A 20,812-nucleotide genomic window follows, 5' to 3' on the forward strand; every position below is an offset into this window, starting at 1 on the left:
ATAGATCTAACCTTACATTTAATGTAATTTTACAGTAAAATACTGTTAAATTTACAGTTTTTGGAAGTGAAAAAGAACAAGTCATTGTTTAATTTACAGTGAAAAAAAATTAATTGGCATTCCCAGTATTCTCTGCATGACACTTAACATTTGATTTGTTTTCATTAATACGACTATATGTCTTCGTAGTTTTTTCTTATCAGTGATGTACATTAGGGTTTTATGTTGCATCTAATGTTGTTAAATGAAGGTTTATTGCATTATTTTATTGTCATGTGTGTTACCATGATGGTGTTTAGTATTGGTGTGAATAACACTTTGCACCTTCTATATATTTCCATTTACCTTCTCAGCTTGTGGAAAAGCTACCAGTGCTGACCTTTGATTTATCATGTGACTTTCTCATCACCACCTGGTTGTTAGTGTATTAAAAAAGTACAAAATACATTTTTTTTCTTTACCGTGAATTTCACTGTTTCTTTGTTTTTTATTTATTTTAATGTTTTTTTTTTCATCATCCATTCATCATCATTTAATATTACTTCACATTAAATCAATGTGAGGTGAGTGTGGGTGAAAAGCAGATTCATCAGGTCTTTTCTCACTTCTTCTCTTAATGAGACACAATCAGAGAACATCTTTCCAACTTTACAGATGAGTAAAGAGACACTATTTTCACATTTACTAAAAAAGAAAATTAGACAGACAGACAGACAGATATTGATAGATAGATAGATAGATAGATAGATAGATAGATAGATAGATAGATAGATAGATAGATAGATAGATAGATAGATAGATAGATAGATAGATAGATAGATAGATCAAATACAGCTATTTTAGCTGTTTAAAACATACCTTATCCCCTCTGCCATGTTCAAAGTTCCCGCCCAACTCTGGAACTTGGGTCAAAATTATCCCCAAGCTTCCAAGTAGTAAATACAACTTGAGAGGTAAAAAAGTGTTCTATACTTGTCACGTGAACATGTGTGCTTCCATTTACATATTAATGACACCTCTTTAATGTTCAGAAACTTGTCATTATTTTACCAACAGAACTAAAACATGTGAGAAGTGAACTAGTGCTTTTTCTAGCAGTGTGAAACACTTTAAAATAATTTGGAGTCAGTACGTGGTCAGAAAGATTTTTATTTGTTAAGTTTTGAAAATGAAAAAATTAATGAATTTATAATGTTACAAAATATTTCAATTTCAAAAAAACACTGTTCATTTGAACTTTATATTCATCAAAGAATCCTGAAAAAATTAGCATGCTTGCACAAAAATATTAAACTTAACTTTTAATATTTTTACAAAAATAATAATAAAAAAATGTTTCTTGAGCACCAAATCAGCATATTAGAATGATTTCTGAAGGATCATGTAACACTGAAAACTGCAGTAATAATGCTGAAAATTCGGCGTTGCCATCACAGGAATAAATTACAATTTAAAATATATTAAATACAAAAAGTAAAATGTAATAATATTTCACAATATTAGTTTTTTTCACTGTAAATTTGATCAAATAAATGCAGCACTGGTGAGCTATGGAGACTTCTTTAAAAAAAAATCTGTAAACTTTAGAAATGTATTGTATATATTTATTTATATATTAAGATAATAGAAAAATAGTGTTTAAAACATAATAATATTAATAACATTTATTATATGTTTATAACTTCATGTAATTAACATAAAAAATTCATACATAATATTGTTCTACAGTATAATTTATTCTAATATTTCAAACCAGAATTTCTATTACGGTTTTATCAAAATCGAAACCTCTCCAAGTACTCCCTTGAACCTAATTAAGTAGCCGTGGGGGGTACACATGCTCCCGGTTGGGAATAATTGCTTCAACAAAAAAATCAAGAAGAATAGTGTCTCAACTCCCACGTAACCAAGTAACATTTATTAAAAAAACACATCAAGTCCCTGGTACACACTGCCTTAACATGTAGGTGGCTAAACACAGAGCAGCTCCCACAATTCCCAGGTGCTTCCCACCCCCACCTCATGCCGAATTGTGCTGTGCTTCTGCAGTGTCAGCTTTCTTCTCTACTTTCATTTCCTCCCAGCGTCCTCCCTGGCCTAAACCTCATTCCTGATTGGCCGATCATTACCCAGCCTCCATCAATCAAATGCCTCTCTCTGATGGAGACCACTCAACATGTCGCTTTCTTACAAACTATTGGCAAGGCTGTCAAGAACAATGAGGGTCACCGGTCTGTGACCATGTAACCGCGAGAGCGAGGCTGGAGGGAAAGGACGCAGCAGAGCGAATTGAAGCTCGCCAGGCTATTGTGTGAGGTTACAGTCATGCATACGATTATTTGCCCACAAAGCATCTACATAGTGCTGATGGTGGGTTTGAAATGCATGAGTGGGAGGAGGTGAGGGCTTTGGGCTGCTGCTGTCTTTGGCTCTGCTGTAAACAGCCCTGGCTAGACTTCTCGCTAGCAGGCACAGTGAGTCATGTCACCTAGCGGTGCACACAAACACATTAGCTTTCCAATTAGAACCAACCAGGTTCTCCGAAGCCCCCTCCTCATGCTGGGCCCAGAGTTGGGCCAACCTCATCCCAAGGTTTTTTGACGTGAGAGGAAATGAAGCGGACAACAGGAAGGAACAAGTGAGTCAGAGGCCGAACAGAGGACGACTGGAGTAAAGATACTGCTATAAATGGGGGAGAAGGACGGCACAAGACCCACTGGGCAGGTGTCCTCGTTGCTGCTCCTTTGGAGTGGGGCAGAGTTGATCGTTGCTCCTCTGAAACACTCCATCAAAAAGCCATCGGAGACGTAGATCTATCTCATGCTGGGATATTTTTAGGTCGCCGTCAAGGAACAGCATCTCCTAGATCTATGATGTGTGCATGAGACTAAAACATTCTACAATAAGGTTTCATTTGTTAACATTAGTTAAGTACATTCAATGAAAATTAATAATACTTCTACAGCATTTATTAATCTTAGTTCATGTTAATTCCAACATATACAATTATATTTTTAAAACCAAATGTTGTATTGTTAACATCAGTTAATGCACTGCGAATTAACATGAAACATATATTGCTCATTGCTAGTTAATGTTAGTTAATGCATTAAAGGGTTAGTTCACTCAAAAATTAAAATTCTGTCATTAATTACTCACCCTAATGTTGTTCCACACCCGTAAGAACTTCGTTCATCTTCGGAACACAAACTAAGATATTTTTGATAAAATCCGATGGCTGGTGAGGCCTGCATTGAGAGCAAGTTAACTCAGACTTTCAAATGCCCAGAAAGGTACTAAAAACATATTTAAAACAGTTCAGTACAGTGGTTCTACCTTAATGTTATGAAGCGACAAGAATACTTTTTGTGCACCCAAAAAAAAACTAAACAACTTTATTCAACAATATCTAGTGAAGGGCGATTTCAAAACACTGCTTCAAGAAGCTTCGAAGTTTTACGAATCTTTTTTTTTTCCGAATCAGTGGTTCGGAGCGTGTATCAAACTGCCAAAGTCACGTGAACCATTGAAATTTCGTAACACTTATGACGTAACGAAGCCTCGTTTACTGAAATCACATGACTTTGCAGTTTGAGATAGTTTGATACACGTTCCAAACCACTGATTTGAAACAAAAGATTTGTAAAGCTTCGAAGCTTCATGAAGCAGTATTTTGAAATCGTCCATCACTAGATATTATTGAATGAAGTCGTTATTTCTTTTTTTTTTTTTGCCCCCAAAAAGTATTCTCGTTGCTTCATAACATTAAGGTTGAACCACTGTAGTCACATGAACTGTTTTAAATGTCTTTAGTACCGTTATAGGCGTTTGAATGTCTAAATTAACTTGCTCTCAATGGAGTCCTCACAAGCCATCGGATTTTATCAAAAGTATCTTAATTTGTGTTCCGAAGATGAACGAAACTCTTACTGGTTTGGAATGACATGAGGGTGAGTAATTAATGACATAATTTTCATTTTGGGTTAACTAACCCTTTAGCTAATGTCAAAGTCTTGTGCCTCATTTCGGAGGCGCGTGTCTGACTGTTTCTATAGAAACCAGTGCTTCCAACGGCCTCTGCAGTGACGCAATGACTTTACCAGTCGGCGATTGGTTCTTATTTTAGAAGGCGGGACTTATTCCGCCATATTGCGCGTTACACTTTTTCCCATTCAAAACAATACGAGTGACACGTCTTGTGTTATTCTATAGTCTTTGCTAATGTTAACAAATGAGATCTTATTGTAAAGTGGTACCAACATTGTATGTCTTTCAAGACATGATATTCCGCTGTTCCATTTTAACTTTAATTTTAATAACAACATAGTTCAACTTTTTATATATAGATTTTAGATATAGATAAATAAAAAAAATACAACGGGAAAAAAATTTATACAAAATTCTGTCATGAAACTCCAGATGGCACATCTGCTTGCAATCACATCATTCTCTATAGGGCACGGCTGATTGGTTCCTGGTGTATCAGTAGCCAATGAGCTCACTGCTCAACCTTCAAATACTTCTATTTGCTATAGCAATGCAGCACGTTTTCAGAAACCCTCCACCTTCCCCAGCTCCACCTGTATAGATCTGCTATGGGTAATTCATGTTTGCTATTTTGTATAACAGCAGCATGTCTGCATGTCATGTGTATTGGTAGTAGCAAGTTCTGCTCTGCAGAAGCTGCAGCAGCAATAACAGCAAAAGCAGCACAGCAGATCTATTCCGCCAAGATGAAACATATCAACAATGACATTTCCATCACCATGCCAAACACTCATGAGAGTTGTCATGACAAAACTATATTTATACTGTAAATCCATGCTTAAGAAAATAGTACCACTGATTTGAATGTGACAACTTAATGTTTTTACTAAATATTTTCACAAAAATCTGTCAAACAGTCAAAAATTATTTTTATGACCATACAAATCTTCCAATGTTCATATTCTAATACTGGGATTCTTCAAAGGCTGGGCAAGGCACCAAGTGCTACACATGACCAGGAAAAGCACAATGTTTGACAGACATTTCACACATTATTATTTCATCTGGTGTTACAAATAACAGCATCTGTCATATTCTCTCTATATTACCTCACTGTGACTAGGTGAGACAAGTTTCTGAACACCAGACGCCATTGACATGCAAATGTGGGCAGTCGTGCGTCCAACAGTCAGTTATATCAGTCAGTTATATGTGAATATCACTCATTACCCTTTTAAGTAATGCTAACCTAGCAATAAATGTAATGAATTTCACAACATCCCAAAAGAAAGTAATGGAATTTAAATGATATACACTACCATTCAAATGTTTTGGGGTTGCAACATATTTAAAGGTGCCGTAGAATTGAACATTTAATTTACCTTGGCATAGTTGTATAACAAGTGTTCAGTACATGGAAATGACATACAGTGAGTCTTAAACACCCTTGTTTCCTCCTTCCTAAAAGACCTCTGAAGAACAGGCGAATCTCAACATAACACCGAGTGTTACGTAACAGTCGGGATCATTAATATGTACGTCCCCAATATTTGCATATGCCAGCCCATGTTCAATGCATTACACAAGGGCAGCCAGTATTAACGTCTGGATGTGCACAGCTGAATCATTAGACTAGGTAAGCAAGCAAGGACAATAGTGAAAAATGGCAGATGGAGCAATAATAACTGACATGATCCATGATAACATGATATTTTTAGTGATATTTGTAAATTGTCTTTCTAAATGTTTCGTTAGCATGTTGCTAATGTACTGTTAAATGTGGTTAAAGTTACCATAGTTTCTTACTGTATTCACAGGGACAAGACTGTCGTTATTTTCATTATTAAACCCTTGCAGTCTGTATAATTCATAAACACAACTTCATTCTTTATAAATCTCTCCAACAGTGTGTAATGTTAGCTTTAGCCTGTTAGCCACAGAGCATAGCCTCAAACTCATTCAGAAGCAAATGTAAACATCCAGATAAATACTGTACTTACGCGATTAGACATGCTGCATGACGAACACTTTGTAAAGATCCATTTTGAGGGTTATATTCGATGTGTGAACTTTGTTTATGCTGTCTAAGGCAGTCGCGAGCTCGGGGGTGGGGAGTACGAGAATTTAAAGGGGCCGCAGCCTGAATCGGTGCATTTATAATTATGACCCAAAATAGACAGTTAAAAAAAATGAATAAAAAAAAAAATCTATGGGGTATTTTGAGCTGAAACTTCACAGACACATTCAGAGGACACCTTAGACTTACAGTAGGTGGCCATCCAAAACGGTGTTTCTACCGCCGCGCCTGCCGCCGCCGCCGCGTCGCAAAGTGCATTTGGAGCTTTTGACCGTTGAGTGGCGCTTTAACCACATGTTATCCAACAAATGCATCAAAGCACATTTATCTTTATGCAAAATGTAAGTTCTCTCACATATTAGGCCTATATTTATCACAAATACATGTTTTATTTATATTTTAAACTCCTTTAATAAAACAGCATGGATTTTTGATACGCACATACTTTGTTATTCATTACCTGTCCTTTATTTGACAGATAACTACTTAGGAAAAATATAGCCTATCTGTTTGGACACTGATTAATAAATTGTTGCGTGTTTCATGAATTATATCCCTTTATTTTAGTAAAACGTGAGTCACTGAATAATTTCGCTCCCATTATTAAGGCACGATTTAGCTAAATCATTGAAACTAAAAAGAATGGACGGATTAATAAAACAACATAAAAAAACTGCAACTCCTGCAGCCGCATTTAAATGCAGGAGTGTAGCCTATTCTATTCCTTAAAATATCAAATATCAAATTCAGAAACAACACATTCCAGCGGATAGATCACCTCTTATTTAACACAGACCTACGAATTTATTATCGAATTGAGATATTTCTTTCTTTTTAGGTAATTATTCGCTGAGTTTAAGTTCACTTTTGAGACGTTTCAGTTTCTCGCAGAGAGACAGCTAAAAGCTCACCGTGTTTTTGTTTATTATATTGTACTAAAGCGCAAGGTTTTGTTGTTATCGTGAGCGCACACATAAAAGTAGACAATTTGTATTCTTTTACTAATCTGTAGGCTGTCGCCAAAAATGACGGAAGGCCTGTTTTAAGTTGTTTCTGTCATGAGGAGAAAATCCATCAGAACGCGCCGGCGCTTTCGTCGACCAGAGGGATAAAAATGTAACCAATTTAGTTTCATATTTATATTTAAATATTGGGCTATAGCCTATTTTTTTTTTTTTTTTTTTTTAAAGATGTCACCAATGTTGAAAAGTGAATAGCATGACGGATGCGCAATGTTGGGAGACAAATGCAGCGGGTTAGACATAAGTTCGACCACTTCATTAAGTTTTGTTTTATGTAAGTCTTTCTTTAAAATGAATTTCGTTTTGTAGAAATTGTATCTTAATTTCAACAAATGTTTCATCAACCAATTGCCTATATTTAATTAGGAAGAAAACCATGAACGTCAGGAGTGGAATGGAAACGAAACCATGTTTCCGCGGCCTTTGAAAAAGGCTGAAGCAATAGAAGTCTTTCTGTTTTTATTACATTTCTTAAATAAATGTCTTTGTTAATTAATTGATAAGATGTTTTGGTCTAACAATATATTTTAGCTGCTCTAAATTCTAAGTTAGACACAAATTTCAAAACTAAATTCATGTATTTACAGTAAAAGAATAAAGAAATAGTCTAACTCTAGACTTATATGCTATTTACGTTTGGGCAATATAATAATAATAATAATAATAATAATATCTCAGCAAAGACCGAACATATTTATTTGTGTCGGCACACGACCGCTAACAGTAACACAGCGCATCAAAGTTTGCTGTTGTCTTGGCTACCTTACAAACGGCGATGGTAACAACAGTGAATTTTTCCCCCTTTTGTGGTAATTTAGCACTAGTTTCTGTGGTATTCTGCTTGCATTTTTGGGCTTCAGTTGGATGCTTTATTTTTATCTTTAGTCAATTGAGTTTAGTTCTAAAAAAAGCAAAGGCTAAATAGTAAATAATCTGCGCTGGGGCCCATCATAGGGTGGGGGGTGTCCCGTACGCCCATGATGTAATGGTAATACATCGCTTACGATGGGTTCATGTTAACTACTGTATGATTATCAGACGATTTTAATGTGTTAATGTTTCAACTATAGCTATGTAACAATCTGATAAACTGCAATTGTGCCGTTTGTATCCATTAACACGCTCATAAACATTACAAAAAGAAATGTCATGCCATAAGCTACACAATTACGAAAAAAAAAAAAAAACGTTAATCAACATTTTGTTATTCAACAAGTGCTAGGCTATTAAGATAAAAAGTTTCTGCTGTAGAGTTTGCGCCTAATCTGACTCTACACAATGGACTACACAATGCATATGAATATATAGGCCTATTTGTATTTTGACTGCAGTTAAGAGCAAAATGACGAGAACATGTTTAACATTGGAAGTTTAAGATTCTTTATTAAATATTACTTTGTGCAAAACATATAGGCATCTGTACATTATACTTCTATAACATCATAACATAAATCATTAAATTATAGTTCAGATGAACCGTACAAACCCAATCTTGTTTTTTGCTATTTATTTAGACCTATTTATTTATATCAGCAGATCTGTGTTGATTCAGTTCATTTCAGTAACTGCTGATGCAAACTGTGGTTAAGCTGTAAAGCAGCTCGAAAGAATTGACCAAGATAACATTATGGTTCTGTATATTATTAGAACAATAACTTTACATAATCTGCCATCCAAATAAAGTTTTGACTGGAGAGAGGAGGGATTTTGTAAAAGTCGGAGCGTCGCGTTTTTTTTTGTTGGTTTTTTTTGTTTTTTGTTTTTTAAATCTGCAAGAAATGTTATGAGTTTGGCGTGTGGTAGGAAAAAAAAGTTTGCACAATAAGCCATACGCAAATGTGTGTCTAAGTAGACCAGCTAAAATATATTGTTCGACCAAAAACATCTTATCAATTATTTAAGTAATAAAGACATGTAATAAAGTAATAAATAAATTTAATTAAAACAGAAAGACGTAGGCCTATATTGCTTCAGCCTTATTCAAGGCCGCGGAAACATGGTTTCGTTTCCATTCCACACCCGACGTTTGGTTTTCTTCCTATTTATTAAATATAGGCAACTGGTTGATGAAACATTGATTGAAATTAAGATACAATTTCTACAAAATGAAATTCACTTTAAAGAAAGACTTAGCTAGGCCTACTATAAAACAAAACTTAATGAAGTGGTCAAACTATGTCTAACCCGCTGCATTTGTCTTCCGACATTGCGCATCCGTCATGCTATTCCCTTTTCATAATGAATAGGTGGAATTTATTCATTTAAAAATAACAGGCAATAGCCCAATATTTAAATATAAATATGAAACTAAATTGGCTACATTATTATCCCTCTGGCCGACGAAAGCCAAAAACAGGCCTTCCGTCATTTTTGTCGATAGCTTACAGATTGATGCAAGACTACGAATGGTCTACTTTTATTTGTGTACGCTCACAATAACAACAAAACCTTGTACTTTTGAATAATAAAATAAAATAAAACAAACAGGGTGCGCTTTCAGCTGTCTCTTTGCGAGAATCTGAAACGTCTCAAAAGTGAACTTAAACTCAGCAATAATTGTACCTAAAAAGAAAGAAATATCTCAATTCGATAAGATATAACTGTTAGGTCTGTGTTAAATAAGAGGCGATCTATCCGCTGGAACGTGTTGTTTCTGAAATCATGGCCAGTGCTCCTTGCTGCTGTTATCAGTTCTCTTGGCGCTCGTGCACACGCGCAGTTTTCACACAGACAATCGAACGTTTCGTTCTGGTAAAAGCACAAAACAAAATGCACACAACGTGTCCTTGCTCTTGATGTACAATCACAGATGAACACCTTTGGTTTTAATTAGTAAATTTGCCTAAATATTTATTCCTGCCGGTATTTCAGTCTGTCGGTATTCCCGACATATATATATATATATATATATATATATATATATATATATATATATATATATATAATTTTTTAAAATTTTTTTTTTATTTATTTATTTTTTTTGATGCATAGAGTAGCCTAAGACTATCCCACGTTTTGAAATTAACTCTCACTTTAAATTTTCTAATGGTTTTTAAGGATGTTAAAAGGTTATACTGTAATGTTGTTGTTTTATTTCGTCCTTTCATCTCCGTTTACAAACCGACATTTTATCATTACAGTCACTTTCCAATCCGTCCCTTTGCGCCTCCTGGCGGTAGTTTTTTACACGCGACTGAATTTCAGTTAACGCCGCGGCCCTGCGGCGGCGGTAATACCCATTTTTTTCCCCCAGGATTCTTTGATGAACAAAGTTCAGAAACATTTATTTGAAACAGAAATCTGAAATAGGAACATTGTAAAAGTCCACTCGTACCGTAAATGGCCACAAATCCCCAGCTGCATAACGTTGCTCTAGTCAAACAATTCTGAGCAGTGAATTTTCTGCCATTATGCACTTGAATAGCAACACAATGTAGCAGTACTGGCTATTCATGGATACGTGTCCACACATATTGTCGAACGGTAAATGTGATACACCCTTCTTGTGCTGCTCCAGCATGTGCTTTCATGTAGCAAAGAACATATAAATACCACCAAAATACCGTGAAGTTTCCCTTCCCCTGCTCTCCAGAGCATTACATTAGTCCTGGAAATCCTGTAGCTAAAGGGCTAGCAGCCTTCACTTGGGTTTTGAATCAACACCTCGTCACAGTCTATTAAGAGTCTGATTGCCAGGTAATTATTATGCTCCCAAATTAGATCGGACCACATTGAAAGTAAATTAAATAATCATGCATTAACAGTTGCTCATCCAATGGGATGGCTGTACACACACATTAGGCTGATGCCAAAGATGCTTCCATAAAGGTAGAACGTAAAATCCCTAGGGCTAGGGTTGATCACAAAGCGTACACTATGCTCTGACAAAGTAGATGACTTCGAATATGCTAATGCGGATCTTGAAATTAAAATGAATTTGGAATTAAAAAATGGCAAGGAGAAAGCCGAGGATGTGTGCGCACATGCTACGTTTCTTAAGAGAATGTGACATCATATCTCACACCTTATAATTTTACACTTATAATAATTATGACTTATTTGAATCTTGTTAAAGTAGCATATAACCACGGGAATGACCTGGGGTAGCAACAAATGGATTTGCAGCACTTTCCTCTTCTCCTGCTGTAACTTAAGGTCAAATGACAGGCTTGATGCAACGCCTTTATGCATAATTCATCTGTTGCAGTCATTTGTATGAGACAACGAATGCTATGAATATACCATTACCTTGATTATAACTTCATCTGCAATGAAATATACCGCAGTGAGCATCGGCGTTATTCACTATGGCCTCCACAGAGGAATCATTTTTATTATTCATTGGATTGAGTAAGCACGCTACTGGGGTGATCCATAAAAGCTATCGTGTGAGGAAATTTTTCCTATTTTTGCTGAGTAAGTGGCCAAGAGGCCTGTTTACGCATAATGACCTGTATGTGTGTCTACAAGAGAGGCGGACAGGTTTGTGCCGTACCCAGAGAAAGTCCGGCCAGTGGCAGCTGTGTAAGGTAGGGGAATATGGAAAGTCACATTGGCCATTGGGAGGTCATTCCAGGGAAGCGCACTAAAACACCCACATATTTTCTGCTTACATGTATCTGCTGCTCTGGCATGTGCATGCTATTAAGATGTGCAAACTGCAAATATTTTTTTTATTATTATTAAAGTGTACACCCCTCCCCCCACAACATGTTATTGCCAATATAGGAATATATATATACAACATAAACTGTAGTGCCAACACACAAACTTTACAGATGTCAAAATGCAAATGCATGTGAAAGAAATATATACTGCTGTTCAGTCTGGGTTCAGTAAGAGTGTTTTTTGAGATGCATTGATACTTTTTTTTTTTTTTTTTTTTTTTTTTAATTGATCAAAAGTGACAAAAATGACATTTATAATACGATTTCTATTTTTAAATTTTGTCTTCGTAAACTTTGATACAAAAAAATCTATCACCGATTCTACACAACAATTAGCACAACTGTTTTCAACATTGATAATAATAAGAAATGATTGTGAAGAGCAAATCAGCATATTGCAATCATTTCTGAAGGATCATGTGACAATGAAGACTGGACTTCTTTTATTCTTCCAGTTCACCAGCCACTTACTTGCATATATTTCTTGCGGCGCAAACTAATTTGGCGGTGCCCATTTCGCGTTAGAAATCAAGATAAAGATCATTTATAAATGTTTTAAAATGACAAAACACACTCACACATATTTGAGAATTGAAATATCAGATAACTGATGACATGGTAAGCAAGTTTGTGAATATTTAAAATATAAAAGGAAAAACAAAGTAATAGTGATACATTCATCTGTCATACTGTGTTATTCTGGCTGCGGTGTGTTACGTGATCAAGGAAACAATAAGGGCAAACGTTCTAAAATAATGGGTGCCTTAAAAAAAAATTACTCTGGGGGGTCTTTTAGAATATTTTAAACTCGCGCTTGAAAGGGTTAAAAAGTGAACATGCAAAGACTAAAAAACGCCCTTTACAAAAAAAAAAAAAAAAAAAAAAAAAAGTTAAAACAACGATGACAAACGATTTTGAAGTTGGAGGAGAGGGTTTTTCACCCTACTGCAGTACTTCTGCCTACATCACACGTGACCTTTTCAACGTCATTACATAGTGCACATCGCAGAGCTAGTGCAAGATGAGCATTTGTGGTTAAAAAGTACATACATTTATTTATTTTATCTCAGCTGGGATCGTGTAGAGTCCTTTGAAGCTACACTAAAACTGTAATTTGGACCTTCAACTCATTGATCCTCATTGAAGTACACTATATATAGAAACATCCTGGAATGTTTTCCTCAAAAAAACATTATTTCCTTTCAACTGAAGAGAGAAAAACATGAACATCTTGGATGACATGAGTAAATTATCAGGACATTTTGATTCTGAAGTGAACTAATCCTTTAAGTTAGAAGTTATTTTTAATCATTACATTTCTTTTGGATGTATAGTAACTTGGTAATGTAGCAAAAAAGAAAAAGAAAAGAATAAATAAAAAATATTATTTTATTAAATTATTATTATAATATGAGAATTTTGACGTAGAAAACGTGTTAAGATAATATGCAGAAGAAAAAAAAAAACAGTTAATTGATGATTGCATGTTATTGGACAGTAAACAACATAAGTTGCAGAGGTCGAGAAAAAAAAAAAAAAAAAAGAACACTAACCACAACAAGATATATGAGACACATTGCCACGACAGAAAAGAAATATGCTGATTAGTAGCATGGTTTCCTTTTGAGATACAGCTGCTATTTTTTATCATTAGCGGACATGTACATTAAACATCCATTGGATAGAATTACATTAATCTGCTTATGTTGCAGGTTCCAGAATGCATATGTATGCATCAACGTCACTTCGAGCAGACAATATTTGCACCCATTTCCCCAATGATTTACACTAGCAAGAACCCGTTCGACAGAAATTACCATCATGTGATGTTTTATGATGACACATTAGAAATGAAGCGGAAAATTTCAGAAAAAAAAAAGACTGCTTTCATGACAATTACATATGGAGAAAGGTGCTAAAGTTAAGTGACTGCACATTACACCTCTAAAATCCACACCCCACCACACACTTAGGTAACGGCCGATCAGCCTCATGGGTGGTCAGCCCCAACAAATGCTGTATTTACTTCTGCTGCTCTCCATTTCATATTCTCCAGCAGTGCCGGTAATAAATTAACAGCTCAGAACTGGACCATTTCCTGTTCCCTCTGAATCCCGACGTTGGGCTGAAAGGATTTCTCCCCTCGGCTGCCGCAGCCTGTGGCTTATTATGCTGTTATGAGTCCATTCAGAGAAAAACTCTGCTGTTAAAGTGATTTAGCAGGATGGCTTGGCAGAGGTGAAAGGAAACAATACCGAACTGTGCACCAGTAGTACCAATGTGCATGACTCCACTTGGCCTGCTCCCTTCCTAATGTGGCTGCACCAGCTTGAGCCCTCTGAGCTATTAGATAGAGAGCACATTTCCCCACTCAACTCCTCACAGAATCTATAATGAGAGCACTGCTGTACGAGGAGATGGTGGTTTATAAATAGACTTGAGCACAAACAAACACAAACATATGAATGAGCATACTGTATATTGTTTCTGAAGAGCCTAGTTTTCCTTCTGTCGAGAAGATGGGGCAAAATGAAACAGCACTGCCAGTAAATGCACATGGCGTTTATTTCACTTTGTCACCACTGACATAAACCCACCATTACGGACACCCACCTGGTGCACAAGGTCCTACAGGCATTTGTGCATTAAGACCTTGATTAACTAAAGGTTTGCATGAATAAATACTCGATAGCACATGCAAAAATATGCAGCAGTCTAAGGATTGAGCAATACAAGCACATATTGCCAGATTCTGTAGGTTCCCATTAGTGGTGGCGTCTGTGCAAATGGGTAAATTAGCACACGTGGTTCGTCATCCCTGAAAGTCACTATGAGTAAATTAATATGACTGAAAGGCAGTGTTGCCAGATTGGGAGATTGGGAGGTTTTGAATTTGATTGTGTGGGTAAAAATTGGTTTGGGCGGGTGAACAAAATTTGCGCTGGTTCAGGGTCAGATTGTACTGCATACAATCAGTCATCATGGTGTTACTAAACACTAGGGGTTACAACGGGTAATCGACTAGTCATTATGTTTGATTATACCTTCTGGATTCTCAATATTGATTGGAAGAATGCATGTTTTAAACAGCTTATTGTACACCTAAGTTAATCGCTGTTCTAAACTGCTCTGCTACATAACGCACACACACACAGACAGTAGCATGCAGATCGTGTGTGCGCTCACAGAATCAATCAATGCTTCAGAAATGTATCTAAGCTATCAATAAAATAGCTTAGAAACTGAAAAGAAACATTGTAAACGCAGGACTATTGTTGCCATAGCTCCACAAACATTTCATCCATTGTAAAATTCCACCTAGCAGGAATGATGCCATTGTTTTTTTCATTTTGGCATGTTTGAAAGCATGTAGGAAGGCGCTTCTGTGTTTATTGGCCAGTGCCACATGTGACTGAAATTGTTGTGGACGACGGAGAAAAAAATTAAACATGCTAGTCTTTCTGTCGTAACGTCGTGAAGCATTGTAGACGCGGCATTGGTTGTCGTCTACTATGACAGACTACACGAGCTGAAACGATCAAATCTTGCGTCTTGACACCCATTGTCGATTCTACGAATCCCCACGACACCTTACGTCAAGCACAGCGTGGCAAAATCAGGCTAAAATTGTGTAGTCTGAACCGGCATTAGGGATCATTTACAGAGGACGCATTTTTGATTTCAAAAACGCAAGAAACTCAATGTCTTGAGACGCGACAACTGATTTGAACTTGAATGCCGTGTTTTTAGAACACCGTGTCATGCGCGGGATGCTGCAAAAGTATGGGGTTAGATTCCTGCCAATAGGTCACGGTGAATACAAAATTTTAAAACGCATGGAAAAATATATAACATAAACTAAAAAAAAAAAAATGCAAAATGATCAGAATGGCAAAGAACGTGGTCACGGATCGAAATATAATAAGCATGAATCGAAAAATTAAAAGCGCATTTAAAAAAATAACAAGCATGAATCAAAACTTTAAACACATTAAAAATTATATTGCACAAATCTTAAACTTATGTTTATGTGTTCTTTTATGTGTAAATTTTCTGCTCATATTTTACTCTTTTGCACACATTTTTCTCTTTGCTCTTCTTTCCATGTTCCGGTCTTGCGTTTCCAAATGTTGCAGTTTGAATTTCATGTAAATTAGGCCAGGTTTAAGCATCTCCATCGGTCCACTAGTTCTAGATTGACAGCTCCTCCTCTAGCCAATCAATCGAAGAGAGGGAGATGACATCACTTCAATGCGACTCGTGGCTACTGATGCTCACACTCATACAGGGGAAGATAACCGTCACAGCTGGCAATTTCCGAGCTGGGGTAAAATCTTTCTGTGGTAGGACACCGTTGTACTGTATATACTGTATATACACCATTATACTGTATATACAAGCGTACAAAAGAGTAAAATATGAGCAGAAAATGTAAGAGAGCACAAAGTACAGAGTGATAAAAGCAAGGAATACAACTTTTAAGAACACAAACACAAGTTTAAGATTTGTGCAATATAATTTTTAATGTTTAAAGTTTTGATTCATGCTTGTTATTTTTTTAAATGCGCTTTTAATTTATCGATTCAAGCTTATTATATTTCGATCCGTGACCACGATCTTTGCCATTCTGATCATTTTGCATTATTTTTTTAAGTTTGTGTTATATATATGTTTTTAAATTTTTGATTCACACTTATTTTTTGATCCGTGACCGCAATACTTTAGGCTGGAATCTAACCCCATACAAAAGATGCAAGACACGAGCGCAATGGTCAAACAGGTCTGTCTAGCACGTGTTTACAGAAAAACAATGGAAACGTAGTGCATTGGAATGGAAAAGCGCCAAAGCCCCTTATTTGTTCATTAATGACGTCAACATCGACTAGTCAATGTCGACGTAACTTTAATCACATAAATGTTGACATTGCCTGCTGCACTTTTTGCCACAAGTGATCAGCAGACAGACGTGATGATTTATGAGTGACAGGTTTTTAGCATGATAAGGGATCAGATTTTGAACATATAGCTGTATATTCGAGTGATCAAAATGCCAGAGTACATGGTAATGAGTGGGAAAGGGGCTAACTCTCAAAACTAACTTACACCTGTGGAGGGAGATGTGCGAAGGCTCTATTTAATATCATTGTAACTCTTAAATAAGAGCACAGTTGAACAATTAATCAAAATCAAAACTGAATATTGAACTATACAATCCAGTTCTGCATCAGGACATCTTTTAAACTGTCCAGACATATCCTTGAAAGCTACTGGAACTGATTAGTTTTGACTGTGAAAATGTTCATGTTCTACAATATGTACTTCACAAAAGAATTGCTGTAGGCTAGTTCTGTCTGAAGTTAAATTGCAACATGAAGGTAAGCGCATTATTGTTGTAGTTAATTTTTTGCTGTCGTATTATCATACAGCAGTATGTATCAATGTATTGCACATTTGGACTGTCATGGTGTGTGCATGAACGAGTGTGAAATAGCTAATTACGTTGCCTTTCCTGATCACTTATATTGGGCACTTTTTGCATTGAAAATGACGCATGTGTTTTTCCGAGGCTATCAGTTAATTTATTGATTGGCATTTTGACATAGTCTACCTGGACATTTCAGTCATGTTTGGTACCTCTAATGTATTTGCCCTGATTTGATCAATTTTCCTGGAAAATGTGTGTATTTATAATATTTTGTCATCATTATTTTGTTTTAAAGAGTTAAAAAATGGTCCATATCAACCTTGATTACATTATTTTGACAGTTAAAGTTTTGGGTGTTTTTTTTTTTGTTGGAGTGGGCATGTTTTGGTGAGCTTTTGGGCTGGAAATTGTCCACCCAATTTGGCAACACTTCAACAAATCAATCTTTATTATACCCTATCCTTTGGATCTTATATAAGAATCCAGTGAAACATGCCCGATTTTGTTAACAGTTCAAGGCTTTCTCTGCATTTTCACGGACACTCCTTTAAAATGCATTTTATTAAATAAAAGCTTCTGTTTCATACTGGCACAACAGATAGACTGTTCAGCCATCCCTGTTGTTTGGATCAGTATATTCATCTACTACGGCACACAGTTATCATTGTGGATGTAGGATGTAGCCTTGGGTTTTAGAAATAAGAAATTTCCTGTGCTTGAATGGCATATTCACAGAAAAGCAAAACATTACTTAAGCTAGGCACTCTATATGCTTCCCACAGCATAGGGGAAAAACAATTTTAAAGAAAATATTTCGTGAGCAGATACTAGATCTAAGTGGGTTTAATTTCAGTCAGATTACATTAGCATTGGACAGCGTATTAGAGGAACACATTAGTGGAGGTATGAATGGTATTTTATTCATCTACTGGCAGCCATCAACTCACTAGCTAACAAAGTTTAGACTAAATTCCACTGGTTTTATGAGTACAGAATATTGATTCCTTGTGTGGTTTTTGGCAGTGTTGAAATATTCACTCTATATCCGTATCAACTAAGTCTAGTTGAACTCCAACACGTGTTTCTTCAAAACTTGGAAAATGATGATCTTGAGCTCTGTGCATCACAGACTCTCTTTTTCGCAACACATCTATAGATAAATCTGCAGTGCATTTTGTTCTCAGTAAATATGTGTATTGGTTAATCAATAATAATGAAAGGGAAGGTCAGAGAGTGTTAACATAAGGTGGGTAATAATATAATCAGTTAAACCAATACAAAAATAAGCTCCAGAAATAGAATCACCAGCACACAACCACCTAAGTTGAAAGAAAGTCTCTATGAAAGAAAATAATGCATTTAACGATTCTGAGACACATAATAGATGTTAAAACAAAACATGTTATAACACTCCCTACTCTTTCAGTAGCACTCCACTCACATGTTAACCTTTAAATGCATACCTCGGGTCTTTATCGACCTGGGACTTCATTCACTACCCTCCTCCTCATTCATTTTTTTAAAAGTAAGACATCAACCTTCTTAGAATTCCTCAATCATTTTTTGGGCTTGTGATCTCAAACATATTCTCAAAACTATCATTTGCTGAATGTACTGGGAAATTAGCTCTGATGAGGACAGTGATGATAGCATAAAACATCTACTCAAACGGAACATTTCCAAGCTCCAAAAGGTAACAAAATGTGCTTTATTTTATTCTTCTGTAATTGTTACTCTAATATCAGGGAAGTTTTATATTATTGCGACAGGTAGAGATCCATCCGTGTTAGATATAGATCCGGGTCGCTAAAGACCCGAATATGTAAGAATGATTGGTGAAACATTCATGCATTTAAGGGTTAAACCATCAATGTTCTTAATGCTCAGGTTGCTGTAATTTTCTCCTCCTCTTGCTTTTGCAGTTTGTTAAGCACATACTATTGTGATTGCAGGGGGGCCGGTGGACTGGAGGGTGCACGTGTGTTTGCTTATTTTGGCCATACTGAGGAACATATGCCCTGAGCCGCCACACCGTCTTCAACTCATCTCCAGCATGCTCGACCACACATTCTGTATGCTTCTCCCCACTGAGGATTTCATGGCCAATTGAACTCTCCCAGAACACATTACACTGCCCCAGCATGCATCACACACACACTCACACACACAATGAAAATAAAAACGGAGCATTACAACTGCTGGCAAAATCTCCATTATTTGAGGGGGTGGTGATCGTGCACCTCCGTGGGGTGTGCAAAAAAATGGCATCAACACCACACCCACACCCATGATGAAGAGAAAAGAGCTGTTACAAATGTGGGTTTCAGAATTGTTGGTCCAGTTATATTTTCTGTACCTCAATATGCTTTCTGACATTAATGGCATTTTCTGTCTGTAGCATTTGTTCTGTTCCAAAATCAATTGCGCTGCCTACTGAGGCAGTAACTAATGACAATTACTAACAAGTATATTTTAAGTTCAACTGACAGCAATTGAGACATGCTGTTCACAAAAATTAAGTTTGACTTCTTTTCTTTAAAAAATGTTTGCTTACAGCAAAACACTTTCAATGGAAGTGAATAGGGCCAATATGTAAATGTTAAACTACTTAACGTTTCAATGGTATAATCACAAAAAGTAAACAATAAGCATGTTAATGTGATTTTACTGTAAAAAAAAAAAAAAAAAATCACATTTTTGTGTAAAGTTAAGCCTAAAACCCTGATGACTGTAAAAAAGATGAGAAACTTTATAGCTAAAATAATACACCAGTTTTAACCAAAAATAATGTAACTGCTGTTATAAAATTATAAGCTTCACAAACTTTGCTTTTACAGTAAATAGTATAAAAATTGGCATCATTCACTAAAATTGTAATGCTTGACTTCAAAAAATTATACATACATACATACACTACCAGTCAAAAGCTTGGAATCGGTAAGATTTTTAATTTTTTTAAAAAGTTTTGTCTGCTCACCAAGGCTGCATTTATTTAATTAAAAATACAGTAAAAACAGTAATATTGTGAAATATTATTACAATTTAAAATAACTGTTTTCTGTTTGAATATACTATATGGAGAAGTGATCTTTGAGTTCAGCTCATGAAAAATGGGGACAAAAACAAAAGTGTTGTATTTGTAATTTTGTTCAGTGTACATATATATATATATATATATATATATATATATATATATATATGTACACTGAACAAGTGAACGCAAAACTTTTTGTGAGCGAACGCATATATGCATATATATATATATATATATATATATATATATATATATATATATATATATATATATGTTGGTCCACACCGAGAAACTTTGCGTTCCCCTGCAAAATATTGAGTTCCCTCAAGAAACTGCGTTTGCTCACAAAATGTTTTGCGTTGCCCTGAAAAACTGCGTTCGCTCACAAAAAGTTTTGCGTTCACTCGAGAAACTGCATTCGCTAGCAAAATGTTTTGCATTCCCCCGAGAAACTTTGCGTTCCCCTGCAAAATTGTTGTGTTGCCCTGAGAAACTTTTGTTCCCTCGCAAAATATTGAGTTCCCTCAAGAAACTGCATTTGCTCGCAAAATGTTTTGCGTTTCCCTAAGAAACTTTGTGTTCCCTCGCAAAATCTTTTGT

General features: G+C 35.8%; 1 protein-coding gene across 1 annotated transcript in view; it reads right to left on the reverse strand.

The window, feature by feature from the left end:
- Positions 1 to 20,812, reverse strand: part of nrxn2a (neurexin 2a) — a 431,583-nt gene that overhangs the window by 166,417 nt on the left and 244,354 nt on the right. The gene's annotated exons all lie outside the window — the stretch shown is intronic.

Source organism: Chanodichthys erythropterus, chromosome 22 (genome assembly GCF_024489055.1).
Source record: "Chanodichthys erythropterus isolate Z2021 chromosome 22, ASM2448905v1, whole genome shotgun sequence".
Taxonomy (NCBI): domain Eukaryota; kingdom Metazoa; phylum Chordata; class Actinopteri; order Cypriniformes; family Xenocyprididae; genus Chanodichthys; species Chanodichthys erythropterus.